The following is a 15,703-nucleotide window of genomic DNA, read 5'->3' on the forward strand; positions in this document are numbered from 1 at the left end:
GGACGGTCGGGGCTGAAGGGGGGGTTGCCGCGGCGGGCCATAGTCGCTGGGGACCGCGGCCACGGCGCGGGCCTGGCAGACCACCACAAAGTGTCCCTTCTTGCCGCACCCTTTGCAGGTGGTGGTGCGGGCCGGGCAGCGCGGGCGGGGATGATTCGCCTGCCCGCAGAAGAAACAGCGGGGCCCGGCGGCGTTAGCAGACCATCTCGTAGCGCAGGCCTGCGGGGTCAGGGGGAAGGTCTGTGGGGCTGCCGCTGCGGGGTGCCACGCAGCCCAGGGGGCCGCCGCCCGGTCGGGTGCATAGGACTGCGCGTTTCTGGAGGCAACGTCCATGGACCCTGCCAGGGCCCGTGCCTCTCTAACTCCGAGAATGTCCCTTTCTAGGAGTCTTTGGCGGATATCAGGAGAGCTCATACCTGCTACGAAAGCATCCCTGATTAAAAGTTCTGTGTGCTGGCTCCCCGAAACTTGCGGGCAGCCACAGTTTCAGCCCAGCACCAGTAGCACCTGGTAGAAATCTTCCAACGATTCTTCGGGGCTTTGCCGTCTAGTCGCAAGCAGGTGCCGAGCGTAGACCTGATTCACAAGGCGGATATAATGTCCTTCTAGCAGTTCGATCGTGGCATCATAGTTCGCCGCCTCCTCGATAAGGGGGTAGATCCCAGGGCTGACCCTTGAGTGCAGGATATGCATTTTCTGTCCTTCTGTGGGGGTGCATCCAGCCGTCTCGAGGTAGCCTTTAAAGCACGCCAGCCAGTGTTTAAAAATTGCAGCAGAGTTCTCCGCGTGGGGCTGAGTTGAAGGCACTCCGGTTTGATTCGGAGATCCATCCTTCCAGCTTAAGTCTAGTAGATTAAATTGATGTGCAATCAATTACACTCAAGACGAAGTGATTTCATAACTGAAGGCTTTAATCTACTAGAACCTTTTCCCCAGCAGCTTTGATACAGAAAGTGAAGGCTGCTGGAATGGCACCATCTCTTATACCCCGCCTTCAGGGTGGAGCTACGTAATACAGCCAATGGTAGACTCCTGGGTCTAACCAATGGTCATCAGCCTCTCAGGTACCGCAATACCTGGTACTACCACAACAACTAAGGAACTTCCTCCACAAGGAGATCACAATGTTCCTCAAGTTACCCGGACACACCCTAATGGGTTTACTTCTAACATCGGACCAACTAGGGGATGATAACTGCATTGACATCAACTGCATAGATGACTGCTAGGAGAGGTAAGGGCCCCGCTTGGGGAGATACAGGAAAAGTGGGAAGAAGATCTGGGTGTGGAGATAGAGGGAGGACTCTGGAGCAAATCACTGCATAGGACAAACTCCACCTCCTCATGCACAGGGCTGAGCCTAGCACAGCTAAAGTTAGTGCGCATGGTGCTCTTAACCAGACCGCGTTTGAGCGGGTTCTTCCTGGAGGTGGAAGACAAACGTGAATGGTGTCAGGAAGGCTTAGCCAACCACACCCACATGTTCTGAGCCTGCCCCAGACTTGTCGGGTACTGAACCGCCTTTTGCAAGGCCATATCCAAGGTTGTGGGGGTGAAGGTGGAGCCATGCCTGCTAGTGGAGCCATGCCTGGGGCGAGGGGCAGACTCCCTAGCCTTCGCCTCCCTGATTGTCCGCCAGAGACTCCTGCTCGGCTATTGCGCCACCCAAAGCTGCAGACTGGCTTTCCGACTTCGCAAAATTCCTCAAATTGGAGAAGTTAAAATTCACCATCAGAGGATCAGAAACATAAGAACATAAGAACTAGGAACAGGAGTAGGCCATCTGGCCCCTCGAGCCTGCTCCGCCTTTAATGAGATCATGGCTGATCTTTGTGGACTCAGCTCCACTCTCCGGCCCGTACACCATATCCCCGAATCCCTTTATTCTTTAGAAAGGTATCTATCTTTTTCTTAAAAACGTTTAAAGAACCTCAACTGCTTCACTGGGCAAGGAATTCCAAAGATTCACAACCCTTTGGGTGAAGAACTTCCTCCTACACTCCGTCCTAAATCTACTTCCCCTTATTTTGAGGCTATGCCCCCTAGTTCTGCTTTCCCTGACCAGTGGGAACAACCTGCCCGCATCTATCCTATCTATTCCCTTCATAATTTTATGTGTTTCAATAAGATCCCCCCCGCATCCTTCTAAACTCCAATGAGTACATTCCCAGTCTACTCAACCTCTCGTCATAATCTAATCCCCTCAACTCTAGGATCAACCTAGTGAATCTCCTCTGCACTCCCTCCAGTGCCAATATGTCCTTTCTCAGGTAAGGAAACCAAAACTGAACACAATACTCCAGATGCGGCCTCACCAACACCCTATACAATTGCAGCATAACCTCCCTAGTCTTGAACTCCATCCCTCTAGCAATGAAAGACAAAACTCGATTAGCCTTCTTAATCACCTGTTGCACCTGTACACCAACTTTTTGCGACTCGTGCACCAGCACACCCAGGTCCCTCTGCACAGCAGCATGTTTTAAAATCTTACCGTTTAAATAATAATCCATTCTGCTGTTATTCCTCCCAAAATGGATAGCCTCACACTTAGCAACATTGAATTCCATCTGCCAGACCCTAGCCCATTCACCTAACCTATCCAAATCCTTCTGCAGACTTCCAGTATCCTCTGCACTTTTTGCTTTACCACTCATCTTAGTGTCGTCTGCAAACTTTGACACATTGCACTTGGTCCCCAACTCCGAATCGTCTGTAAGACAAACCAGACAAAGGGAAAGAAAAAAGAAGAGAGGGGTGCGAGGAACAGAGGGTGGAGGGAGAGGGAAGGAAGGAGGGGAGGCATCACCTAAAGGGCAAGGGAAATAGGTGTAGAGGAACCAAAGCGTACTGAGGGAAAGAAAACCCACAGAGGTGGCCACGGCTACAGGGCACGTCTTGGTGGCCTCAAACATGCCCCTGGTATGTTGTAGTGCCATGGGACAACATATATATAGTATGGCTGTAATAACTGACTAATGTTAATATGCCTCGTCTGTGTATATGTTTCCTCTGTGTTCATACCTGTTTATCTTCCTTTTTTCTTTGTGTCCCTTTCCTTGTTAGAACAAACAAAGAACAAAGAAATGTACAGCACAGGAACAGGCCCTTCGGCCCTCCAAGCCCGTGCCGACCATGCTGCCCGACTAAACTACAATCTTCTACACTTCCTGGGTCCGTATCCCTTTATTCCCATCCTATTCATGTATTTGTCTAGATGCCCCTTAAATGTCACTATCGTCCCTGCTTCCACCACCTCCTCCGGTAGCGAGTTTCAGGCACCCACTACCCTCTGTGTAAAATACTTGCCTCGTACGTCTACTCTAAACCTTGCCCCTCTCACCTTAAACCTATGCCCCCTAGTAATTGACCCCTCTACCCTGGGGAAAAGCCTCTGACTATCCACTCTGTCTATGCCACTCATAATTTTGTAGACCTCTATCAGGTCGCCCCTCAACCTCTGTTGTTCCAGTGAGAACAAACCGAGTTTATTCAACCGCTCCTCATAGCTAATGCCCTCCATACCCATACCAGGCAACATTCTGGTAAATCTCTTCTGCACCCTCTCTAAAGCCTCCACATCCTTCTGGTAGTGTGGCGACCAGAATTGAACACTATACTCCAAGTGTGGCCTAACTAAGGTTCTATACAGCTGCAACATGACTTGCCAATTCTTATACTCAATGCCCCGGCCAATGAAGGCAAGCATGCCGTATGCCTTCTTGACTACCTTCTCCACCTGTGTTGCCCCTTTCAGTGACCTGTCGACCTGTACACCTAGATCACTCTGACTTTCAATACTCTTGAGGGTTCTACCATTCACTGTATATTCCCTACCTGCATTAGACCTTCCAAAATGCATTACCTCACATTTGTCCGGATTAAACTCCATCTGCCATCTCTCCGCCCATGTCACCAAACAATCTAAATCCTGCTGTATCCTCTGACAGTCCTCATCGCTATCTGCAATTCCACTAACTTTTGTGTTGTCTGCAAACTTACTAATCAGACCAGTTACATTTTCCTCCAAATCATTTATATATACTACAAACAGCAACGATCCCAGCACTGATCCCAGCGGAACACCACTGGTCACAGCCCTCCAATTAGAAAAGCATCCTTCCATTGCTACTCTCTGCCTTCTATGACCTAGCCAGTTCTGTATCCACCTTGCCAGCTCACCCCTGATCCCGTGTGACTTCACCTTTTGTACTAGTCTACCATGAGGGACCTTGTCAAAGGCCTTACTGAAGTCCATATAGACAACATCCACTGCCCTACCTGCATCAATCATCTTTGTGACCTCCTCGAAAAACTCTATCAAGTTTTCACAAAACCATGCTACGTCTCACTAATACGTCCATTTGCTTCCAAATGGGAGTCTCGAAGAATTCTCTCCAGTAATTTTCCTACCACTGAAGTAAGGCTCACCAACCTGTAGTTCCCTCGACTATCCTTGCTACCCTTCTTAAACAGAGGAACAACATTGGCTATTCTCCAGTCCTCCGGGACATCACCTGAAGGCAGTGAGGATTGAAAGATTTCTGTCAAGACCTCAGCAATTTCCTCTCCAGCCTCCTTCAGTATTCTGGGGTAGATCCCATCAGGCCCTGGGGACTTATCTACCTTAATATTTTTTAAGACACCCAACACCTCGTCTTTTTGGATCTCAATGTGACCCAGGCTATCTACACACCCTTCTCCAGACTCAACATCTACCAATTCCTTCTCTTTGGTGAATACTGATGCAAAGTATTCATTTAGTACCTCGCCCATTTCCTCTGGCTCCACACATAGATTCCCTTGCCTATCCTTCAGTGGGCCAACCCTTTCCCTGGCTACCCTCTTGCTTTTTATGTACGTGTAAAAAGCCTTGGGATTTTCCTTAACCCTATTTGCCAATGACTTTTCGTGACCCCTTCTAGCCCTCCTGACTCCTTGCTTAAGCTCCTTCCTACTTTCCTTATATTCCACACAGGCTTCGTCTGTTCCCAGCCTTTTAGCCCTGACAAATGCCTCCTTTTTCTTTTTGACGAAATATCTCTAGTTATCCAAGGTTCCCGAAAATTGCCGTATGTATCCTTCTTCCTCACAGGAACATGCCGGTCCTGAATTCCTTTCAACTGACACTTGAAAGCCTCCCATCCCCAATCTAGGTTCTTCAGTTCCCGCCTAATATTGTTATAATTAGCCTTCCTCCAATTTAGCACATTCACCCTAGGACCACTCTTATCCTTGTCCACCAGCACTTTAAAACTTACTGAATTGTGGTCACTGTTCCCGAAATGCTCCCCTACTGAAACTTCTACCACCTGGCCGGGCTCATTCCCCAATACCAGGTCCAGTACCGCCCCTTCCCTAGTTGGACTGTCTACATATTGTTTTAAGAAGCCCTCCTGGATGCTCCTTACAAACTCTGCCCCATCTAATCCCCTGGCACTAAGTGAGTCCCAGTCAATATTGGGGAAGTTGAAGTCTCCCATCACCACAACCCTGTTGGTTTTCGCTTTTCTAAAATCTGTCTACCTATCTGCTCCTCTATCTCCCGCTGGCTGTTGGGAGGCCTGTAGTAAACTCCCAACATTGTGACTGCAACCTTCTTATTCCTGATCTCTACCCATATAGCCTCACTGTTCTCTGAGGTGTCCTCCCGTAGTACAGCTGTGATATCCTCTCTAACCAGTAGCGCAATTCCGCCACCACTTTTTACATCCCCCTCTATCCAGCCTGAAACATCTAAATCCTGGAACGTTTAGCTGCCAATCCTGCCCTTCCCTCAACCAGGTCTCTGTAATGGCAACAACATCATAGTTCCAAGTACTAATCCAAGCTCTAAGTTCATCTGCCTTACCCGTAATACTTCTTGCATTAAAACATATGCACTTCAGGCCACGAGACCCGCTGTGTTCAGCAACTTCTCCCCGTCTGCTCTGCCTCAGAGCCACACTGTTCCTATTCCCTAGTTCTCCCTCAATCCTCTCACCTTCTGACTTATTGCTCCCGTGCCCACCCCCCTGCCATACTAGTTTAAACCCTCCCGTGTGACACTAGCAAACCTCGCGGCCAGGATATTTATGCATCTCCAGTTTAGATGCAACGCGCCCTTCTTATATAGGTCACACCTGCCCCGGAGGAGCTCCCAGTGGTCCAGATAACGGAAACCCTCCCTCCTACACCAGCTGTTTAGCCACGTGTTTAGCTGCTCTATCTTCCTCTTTCTAGCCTCACTGGCACGTGGTACAGGGAGTAATCCCAAGATTACAACCCGAGAGGTCCTGCCTTTTAACTTTCTGCCTAGCTCCCTGAACTCCTGCTGCAGGACCTCATGCCCCTTCCTGCCTATGTCGTTAGTACCAATATGTACAACGACCTCTGCCTGTTTGCCCTCCCCCTTCAGGATGCCCTCTACCCGTTCGGAGACATCCTGGACACTGGCACCAGGGAGGCAACATACCATCCTGGAGTCTCTTTCATGTCCACAGAAGCGCCTATCTGTGCCCCTGACTATAGAGTCCCCTATTACTATTGCTCTTCTGTGCTTTGACCCTCCCTTCTGAACATCAGAGCCAGCCGTGGTGCCACTGCTCTGGCTGCCGCTGTTTTCCCCTGGTTGGCTATCCCCCCCGACAGTATCCAAAGAGGTATACCTGTTCGAGAGGGGGACAACCACAGGGGATTCCTTCACTGACTGCCTGCCCTTTCTGGTGGTCACCCATTTCTCTGCCTGCACCTTGGGTGTGACCACTTTTATATAACTGCTATCTATGACGCTTTCCGCCACCTGCATGCTCCTAAGTGCATCCAATTGCCGCTCCAACCGAACCATGCGGTCTGTGAGGAGCTCCAGTTGGGTGCACTTTCTGCAGATGAAGCCATCCGGGACGCTGGAAGCCTCCCGGACCTGCCACATCTCACATTCAGAGCACTGCACCCCTCTAACTGACATTGAGTCAATTAATTAGTAAATTAAAGTTAAAAGTTAAAATAAAAATTAAAAAAAATTACTGTTAACTATCTGTTTCCTAGCACTAGATTTCTACTATAAATGTGCAAGCTAAATATAGTACTCTCCGATCTCTGGCTTAGATACCCCTCTAAATTATAATTAAGTAATTATGTTTAATTAGTTACCAATGTTTAATTCTTTTAATTTAGTGTAGATTCCCAACCAGCCACTCAGATCACAGATTTTCTGTGATGTCGCTTCAGATTCCCCCCCACAAACACACAATTTGAAAAGGTAATAAAAGTAAAAATGAGTACAGATCACTTACTTACCTTCTGAGGGTCTCAGATGTTCTCAGGTTCTCTCCCTGACAGAGACTGCTCCTCCTCCTCCGAACGGCTCCTGAAACTAGGCCGCGATCTTTTTAAATCTGCGCTCCGACTCTCAGCTCCCGCTCTTTTTAAATCTCTGCTCCGACTCGCAGCTCCCGCGCTTTTTAAATCTCTGCTCCAACTCGCAGCTCCCGCGCTTTTTAAATCTCCGCTCCGACTCGCAGCTCCCGCGCTTTTTAAATCTCTGCTCCAACTCACAGCACCCGCGCTTTTTAAATCTCCGCTCCGACTCGCAGCTCCTGCTCTTTTCAAATCTCCGCTCTGACTCGCAGCTCCCACGCTTTTCAAATCTTGTTGTTACCAATACATATAAAAACCAATAAAAATATATTTTTTTAAAAAGATGTTTCTCTGCAAAGATTTTTCCATGAGAGATAGGTGGTATGGCATCGTCCAACTACTTGGAGCGTTCCACGGCAATGTGATCAGACCCATCCTTCATACCACTGGGGCAGGTAGAACCTCAGCATGATTAGTAAGTTCGCAGATGACACAAAAATTGGTGGAGTTGGTGAATACGATTGTCAGAGGATACAGCAAGATATAAACTGGTTGGAGTCTTGGGCTGGGAAATGGCAGATGGAGTTTAATTCAGACAAGTGTGAGGTAATGCACTTTGGAAGGTCCAATGCATGTAAAAATTACACAGTAAATGGTAGAACTCCTGCGAGTATTGACAGGCAGAGTGATCTGGGCGTGCATGTCCACCAATCACTGAAAGTGGCAACGCATGTTGATAAGGTGGTCAAGAAGGCATGCGGCATGCTGTCCTTCATCGGTCGGGGTATCGAATATAAAAATTGGCAAGCCATGTTGCACCTGCGCAGGACCTTAGTTAGGCCTCATTTGGAATATTGTGTACAATTCTGGTCGTCACACTGCCAGATGGATGTGGGTGCTTTGGAGAGGGCACAGAGGCGGTTAACTAGGATATTGCCTGGTATGGAGGGCATTAGCAATGAGGAGAGGTTAGATAAACTCAGTCTGTTCTCACTGGAATGATGGAGGTTGAGAGCCGACCTGATAGAGGTCTACAAGATTATGAATGGCATGGACAGAGTGGACAGTCAGATGTTCTTTCCTAGGGTAGGAGAGTCAAGTACTAGGGGACATAGGTTTGAAGTGCATAGAGAAAAGTTTAGAACAGATGTGCAAGGCATGCTTTTTGCATTGAGGGAGTTAAATATATGGAACACACTGCCCAGGGAGGTGGTGGGAGCAGGTACGATAGCGGTATTTAAGGGTCATCTAGACAAATATATGAATAGGGTGGGAATGGAAGGATACGGACTCTGTAAGTGCATATCCGTTTAGTTTAGGCAAGTACCATGATCGGCAGGTTTGGAGGGCCGAAGGGCGTGTTCCTGTGCTGTATTGTTCTTTGTTCTTTGTAGTATTATGGGCCAGGGCTTAGAAACTCCAAAGTATATTATGAAGTCTACCTGACCTACAACCTTTGTGTTGAATTTGGCGAGGATGAGCACAAAAGCCTTCGCTGCAGGTGTGATTCATCAGACTTCCCAGACACCTTAATCAAAACAAGCTTTGTTCTAAGAACTTAGTTAACATTTATATAAACACACAGCAAGAATTTTTATCAATTACAAACATAAAGACACCACCCAGCTACAGTAATCTCTGTTTAACACTTAATAAATTCCCCTTAACAGTTCCAATTCAAAAACAAAATCCCATAAACCAAAAACCCCTTTTCAAGGGCATGGCCCAGCACACTGTATTCTCACTTGAATGGGACTGGCTTTCCCTGAATTTATCTTTTAAATTACCAAATCCAGTCACCATAACCTGTTTACTTCTGAAACAGTTTTATAATAAAAACAGAGAGAGACAGGGAAAACACTTCTTTCTCCTTTCTGTAGTCTACAGCAGTCAAAACCGAAAATGAAACTAAAAAAAACCTGACAGCCACAGCTCAGCTCCTCCCACAAAATGACATCACTGAAGCCATGTGATAAGACAAAAACCTTTCTTAAAGGGACACTCCCATGACAGTAGTGACACTTGGTGTTTTCACAGCCAGATACAGCCACACACAAAGGTGGCCATCAGGAACATGGCACATTTTTATCTCCCTTAATCTCGAGATTTTTACATCCCATCCCTGTCAACACGATCCATTTTTGACCTCAAAATAAACTGGAAGATGGCCCGGATGATCTAAACAGTGCATGAGTGAGGAATGGGCCAGCCCTGTCTCAAACCTGATTATCAGGTTCTTACCCACAATGAAGAGTGAGCATTGCTCCTACATGTCCAGTGTTTTCTTTAACAAAGTTGCTCACTCCTTCCAGTTTTTCCTTCTGCTCCTGTCCCTCCAAACCACATCCACAGCACCTTCAGGCAGTCTGACTTGACAGTGAAGGGAAAAAGTGGTCAATCAGCCCAATTCGCAAAGAACATTGCCTCGCACTTGCCACGAGTTACCTCGGCACCTGAGGCCAGTTTGAACTGGTCGCAGATGTTGATCAGTCTACAGACTGACAGCAGATCTCAACAGAGGGTGGTGACCTTCTCCATGTACAGGGAGGCTTTGATCTGAGTGTTTCCAGGCCTGCGATCTCCACTCCTCACATCCGAATCCTTCCTGATGGACTCAGCAAAGTGTTCTTTGGAACACACAAACAGAGCAGGGGGGAGAAGGAAGCCCTGCCTGACTCCAGGTTTAATTGGAAAGCTTTCTTATTCCCATCCATAGATTGAAACTGCGTGACTGATGTTTGTGATACATATTCCTTGTGCACCATCTTACACCTAATCTCTACCCCATAAACGTAACAGGAAGAAAATGCCGAGTCGCAAGGTTCCACTTTAAACTGGAACAGGCCATCTAGCCTAACTGACAGCTCACTGCAGAAAGCTGCTTGAGAGTGTCAGCTCATTTCTTCAAGACACTTAAGCCAGAATAGCAATAACGGGTGAATTAATTCAATTTCTCTGGGTTGGCATCAGTAATTCTGACAGACTACACTTCAGAGAGGCAGAACAATTAATTAAAGATTAGATAATACAGCTTTTGAAGAGAGTGCTGCTTGCACTTGTTGATGTAATTTTGAATTGCCTATCCATTTTATTGTTTGTGCTTTTGATTATATTAGAGGGCCAGCGTTGTGGGAGTACAGGAAAGTCGTGTCGAAAGCCAATTTTAAAAAAACTGCCAAGTTACACGTGATGCTCGTACACTGCGCTGGAACTTCAGAGCCACATTAACCCGACTACATCCTCCTTACAATTAATTTTGACTTTAAGTGGGCTGAGAAAGGAGATACATTGATGACATATGTGAATCCATTTCACATTACATTAGGTTAATTTTACACCGGCATTAAAAATCCCTAATTGCTAGGGAACATAGATCACACTGCATGAATAGAGCACAATGACTCGGGGAACATAAAGAGAAAAGCACGATTTACACTGGTTAAATAGAAAGGAAGTTAATAATGTAATGAAAACAGTGTCGACTGACAATGGGGATGGAGGAGGGTGTGTGTGGAATGGGAGTTGGGAGCTAGCTTGTGTTTGAGACAGAAAAATCATCAGTATTCATTTTTAAAGAATTACTGTCAATTGATGCTTGAGAATGCTCGGGTTGAAACTGTTCCTCAGAGCACTTATATTCCAGGAGGAACCCATAGGTGGGCATGAAGAGCCAATTTGAGGGTTTAGTGACCCATGCCGAATCTGTGCTAATCTAGGAGTGCCATCATATTAGTAAAGATAGCATTGCAGGCGTTCTTGTCTGTCTCAAATTGGCATTTAGCCTCTTGCAGATCCCAAGTCCAGGCCAAATGCCTGTTCCAGGAGCCCTTCTGGAAATTTGTCTGTGGAAGAGGCACCAGGCCAACACCACTCAGGATTTCTTGTTCTAAGGGTCCAATTAAAGGGACGTTTGGAGGCCACAACACAGTGTAAGTCATTTGAGAGAAATGCCAATTGCTTGCTGCTGCTCTTTAGGGTGTTGTGGGCGAGATGAATACTCTAGGATGTGTTAACAACACATTAAAATTACTCACTAGTACCTAAATTATGGCAAAGTCCCTGCTAACTTGAGCTGACTTTGCTCCTTTGCACGATTTAACATTCTGCCGCAGACACTGGTTTCCTTACGCACATGTGGTAAAGTCTGGGCAGCAGTAGCATTAGCAGCTGCCCTGTTCACCACAGTGAGATCAGGAACAGGCCGAGGCCACTGCAGTATATTCAGACCAATAACCTTTGGATAAAGTGCCCATCAACAAAGAGAAAACATGAACATTGATGCAACCTGGGCTTGGAGGATTGTGTGGGGCCTACATAAAGGAAACAGCACAATCAGTCTTAAAATGTTTGCAATGGCTTTTACTCTATAAACACATCTGCTTTTAGTAAGGATGCTATGAGATCAAATCATGTCTTCTGTTTGCAAAGTTTTAAATGGATTCTGGGAGGTGTTTTCTGACTTTGTGTGATAGTGTAAAATGGGTAACCTGGTTTATGTTACTCCCAATATTTATTTCCATTAATGCCAAAAGAAATTAGGATGGGGGAGATGCAAGGCAGGTTTTCGACTATTTTACCAACTCAGTAATTACCTCTATTATCTCTCGGTAAAGCGTCTTGCAACTACATGTAGTTCTATCATTAAGTGCTACACACCTTGGTATTATTTTAGCATAGAGCTAAAACAAATAAAAATTAAGAAACCCTAATACAAGAGGGCCATCTACTCCATTACCAATTTTGCCCAAGGACCAGTAGGAGTAGACATTTTCCAATTGTTAGTGGGTTCAAACTCTCTCCAACAGGGGGATAATTAACCTTTTAGATGTAAAGCAAGAGAACACAGAATCCTTACAGTGCAGAAGGAAGCATTCAGACCTTCGAGTCTGCACCGACCCTCCAAAAGAGCACCCTAACCTCGGCCTACTCCCCACCCGAACCCATAATCCCACCTAACCTTTGGACATTAAGCGACAATTTAGCAAGGTCAATCAACCAAACCTGCACATCTTTGGACTGTGGTAAGAAACCAGAGCCCCCAAGGGAAACCCACGTAGACACGGGGAGAAGTTGCAAACTCATGCAGACAGTCACCCAAGGCCGGATTGAACCTAGATCCCTGGAACTGTGAGGCAGCAGTGCTGACCACTTTACATTTATTTAAAGTGAATAAAAAAGATATTACCATAAAGTAATTTAACTCCATTTCATCAACTAAGTCAATATTAGGAGTAATGGGAGTTTTGAATTGTGTACCCACAACAGCATTGTACCATGATACTAGATATTTGCATCTGTTACTCAAAGTGAGAACAGCATTGAGTGGAAGTGGTTTTTCATTAATGTGTCAAGTTGTTTTTAACTGCATCTGTTTTTTAAAATTCATATAAAACTGAATAATGTGAGAACATTGTGGTGGTGGATGTAACGAAAGTTAGAAAGAATTTAAGCGTGGAGCAAAAATAATTTTCAATAATCACATTATAAATTCAGGTATCTTGTGATAGCTCTTTGACCTTGACTGCATCACTGAACGATCTTATTCTTAGAGTTTTTGTGCACATCTTCCTCCTGACATCAATTATGTACAAAATTGGTCAATAGGCTCATGTTATTAAATCAATGGACTCAAATTGCTTGTGTAACTTGTTTGCAGTCATTCATCCTCCAAAATATAATTTCCATTCCTTATGAGCCAATTCATTCCAGGCAGATCACTGAGTGTCCCAACAGAACAGGGACTCAGGGACTGCTGCATACCAGAAATAACATGGTGGTGCTTTTCAAAGTATTGTGTTGTATGCACAGGTCTAAAACAAATATCTTTGCTGTGCCATGGGCCTACTGCAGATACTTAAAAGCTATCTCCAGTCATAATATCTTTAATGAGTTTGTCAATATTTGCATTGTCTGCACATTTTCCCTTTGATGGATGCTACTTTAGTATATAGTATACAGAATCATAGAATTTACAGTGCAGAAGGAGGCCATTCAGCCCATCGAGTCTGCACTGGCCCTTTTGGAAAAAGCACCCTACCTAAGCCCACACTCCCACCATATCCCCGTGACCCAGTAACCCAGTAACCCCACCCAACCTTTTTGGACACTAAGGGCAATTTAGTATGGCTAATCCACCTAACCTGCAGATCTTTGGGCTGTGGGAGGAAACCGGAGCGCCCGGAGGAAACCCACACAGAATCGGGGAGAACATGCAGACGCTGCACAGACAGTAACCTTGGACCCTCAGCTGTGAAGCAACTGTGTTACCGTGCCCCCCACTATAAAGGTATAGTGAACATGATCAGGCAGTGGACTCGCCAGCTGTGACTGGGAGAGTCTGGACAATGGAAGGCCTCAAGGCTTTCCTCTGAAGCCTGAAGAGAACGCCCTTTCTCCTCTTGGCCCATAAGGAATTATCACGAAAGTTGCTTCAAAAAAGCTTCCCAGTGCCATTTGTGGCCAGAAACTGCCTGTTGGTTCCTCCTACCCCATGTTAAAATCACATTGCAGTGCCAGGATCCAACTTTTGAATTCCAAGTAGGCCACTGCCCGCCAGTAGTGCTAACCTGGCAAAACTTTCAAACCTGTGAGGGGGAACAACGGCAAGTGGAAATGGACTGGGCCAGATTTTAACCTGCCATTTCTGGCTGGGGAGGGGAAGTGAAAATAATTGATTATTTCAATGAGTATCACAACAATAACAACAATTACTATTTATTTACTCCTTTAATATTATACAATGTCCCAGGGCATCTAACTGGGGTATTATAAAATTACCTTTATTTCGGGCTGAGGCCACTGAATTCCATTACATTGAATTGAGGCCTGCATCAAAATTAATGGCGCTCGGAACATCTCGTGAGATTCAACAGAATAGAACATAGAACAGTAAAGCACAGTACAGGCCCTTCAGCCCACGATGTTGAGCCAACTATTTACCCTAATCTAAGATCATCCTAACCTACACCCCCTTCAATTTACTGCTGTCCATGTGTCTGTCTAAAAGTAGCTTAAATGGCCCTAATGACTCTGACTCCACCACCTCTGCTGGGAGAGCATTCCACACACCCACCACTCTCTGTGTAAAGAACCTTCCTCTGACATCTCCCCTATACCTTCCTCCAATCACCTTAAAATTATGTCCCCTCGTGACCGCCATTTCCACTCTTTTCATGCCTCTCATCAATTGCACACCTCTATCAAGTCACCTCTCTGCCTTCTTCGCTCCAGTGAGAAAAGCCCTAGTTCCCTCAACCTTTCTTCATAAGGCATGCCCTCCAGTCCAGGCAGCATCCTGGTAAGTCTCCTCTGTACCCTTCCTATAATGAGGCAACCAAAACTGGACACAATATTCCAAGTGTGGTCTAACTAGAGTTTTATAAAGCTGCAGCAAAACCTCGCGGCTCTTAAACTCAATCCCCCTGTTAATGAAAGCCAACACACCACACGTTTCTTAACAATCCTATCAACCTGGGTGGCAACTTTGAGGGATCTATGTATGTGGACCCCAAGAGCCCTCTGTTCCTCCACACTGCCAAGAATCCTGCCTTTAACCCTGCATTCAGCATTCAAATTCGACCTTCCAAAATGAATCACTTCACATTTATCAAGGTTGAACTTCATCTGCCACTTCTCAGCCCAGCTCTGCATCCTGTCAATGTCCTGCTGTAACCTGCAACGACCCTCAACACTATCTACTACTCCCCCAACCTTCGTGTCATCGGCAAACTTACTAACCCACCCTTCCACTTCCTCATCCAAGTCATTTATAAAACCCACAAAGAGCAGAGGTCCCAGAACAGATCCTTGCGGGACACCACTGGTCACCGACTTCCAGGCGGAATACTTTCCATCCACTACCACTCGCTGTCTTCTTTCAGCCCGTCAATTCTGTATCTAGACAGCCAAATTTCCCTGTATCCCATGCCCCCTAACTTTCTGAATGAGCCTACCATGGGGAACCTTATCAAATGCCTTATTGAAATCCATATACACCACATCCACTGCCCAACCTTCATCAATGTGTCTCGTCACATCCTCAAAGAATTCAATGAGGCTTGTAAGGCATGATCTGCCCCTCACAAAGCTGTGCTGACTATCGTTAATCAAACTATGCTTTTCTAAATAATTATAAATCCTATCTCTCAGAATCCTTTCCAATATTTTGCTCACCACAGACGTAAGTCTGATGGATCTGTAATTCCCAGGGATTACCCTATTCCCTTTCTTGAACAGGGGAACAACATTCGCCTCCCTCCAATCATCCGGTACTACTCCAGTGGAGAGTGAGGACGCAAAGATCATCGCCAACGGCATAGCAATCCCCTCCCTCACTTCCCATAGTAACCTTGGGTAAATCCCATCA

The sequence above is a fragment of the Scyliorhinus torazame genome, chromosome 8, assembly GCF_047496885.1.
Source record: "Scyliorhinus torazame isolate Kashiwa2021f chromosome 8, sScyTor2.1, whole genome shotgun sequence".
NCBI classification, from domain to species: Eukaryota; Metazoa; Chordata; class Chondrichthyes; order Carcharhiniformes; family Scyliorhinidae; genus Scyliorhinus; species Scyliorhinus torazame.